We start from the raw sequence: 1,232 nt of genomic DNA, 5'->3' as shown, positions 1-1,232 counted from the left end.
CCCACTGCCCTGGCCACCTGCACTGTTGCTGTTCCCCCTGCCCTGGCCACCTGCACTGTTGCTGCGCCAGCTGCCCGGCCGCCTGCACTGTTGCTACCCCAGCTGCCCCAGCCACCTGCACTGTTGCTGCCTCAGCTACCCAGGCCACCTGCACTGTTGCTGCCCCAGCTGCCTGGCCACCTGCACTGTCCGAGTGGTCTGCGCGACTTCCTCCCAGTGGTGTTCCTCCCATCTGGCGCCCACCCCCAGGATGCTGAGAGTCTGCCTTGCTATTCCTTCTGGCAGTGGCTCTGGTGGTGGTGGTCGGGCACAGGCCAGGAAGAGCAGCGTGGGGAGAAGGGAAAGAAGGAGTCACCACTGGAAGCACCTGGTCTCTGTGCTGTTCACAGCGTGCAGATGTCGCACAGCAATGACCTTCCTTGACTCTGAGGCACGCCCTTGCTCCTGGGACTTAGCCTCCGGCTGGGCTGCTAAGGGACCCTCCCCGTGGGGAAGCAAGGCCGATGGAGCCCGCCATCCACACACCTGGGCTGACACCTGCTAGCAAAGGCCTCGCACTGATTGCGTCTCCCTGCTGCTGTCACCCTTGTCCTTCCTCACAGATAATCTGTCCTCCTGAAAGCTGCTTCTCTTGCTGAAGTGAGATAAGGCTGTGCGGCCCGCACTGGGTGCCTGATTAACGGCCCCAGCCTGGGCTCCCTGGGGACAGATGAGGGGCAGAGCCAGCCTCCAGGGAGCCATGTCCCCTCCTCGGGTGTCCTGGCAGGAGTGGCTTGTGTAGTGACTCCCAGACACCCACGCTCTGGAGGTAGGCTACGGACCAGCCCGGCTGAGGCACAGACACAATGAACCAGCATTGATGGTGCATGATGCTGGAGCTCCCTTCCTCAAGGGAGCTTTGGCTACAGGACGCGCTCACTCTGTCCTCCCTCAGGCGGCAGGGACTGTCTTGAGCTCAATTTCCCGGTGAGGACACCGAGCCTTGTGGTGGTGGTTCATTCATTGTCCAAGGGTGCAAACTACGCGTGAGGGACATGAGACATCCTCATCATTCTCTTATCAAACATCATCACCAGTGTTAGCGACACTGCCAGATTCATCACAGACATCACCATTGCCTTCATCACCACCCCATCGACATATCACCATCATCCTCATCGTCACCACCACCGTCACCACCATCGTCACCACCACCAGCACCAACGCCACCACCACCATCGTCACCACCACCA

The sequence above is a fragment of the Octodon degus genome, unplaced genomic scaffold, assembly GCF_000260255.1.
Source record: "Octodon degus isolate 3935 unplaced genomic scaffold, OctDeg1.0 scaffold00076, whole genome shotgun sequence".
Classification (NCBI taxonomy): domain Eukaryota; kingdom Metazoa; phylum Chordata; class Mammalia; order Rodentia; family Octodontidae; genus Octodon; species Octodon degus.
The sequence above is the reverse complement of the archived record's forward strand: the minus strand, read 5'-3'. Positions refer to the sequence as shown.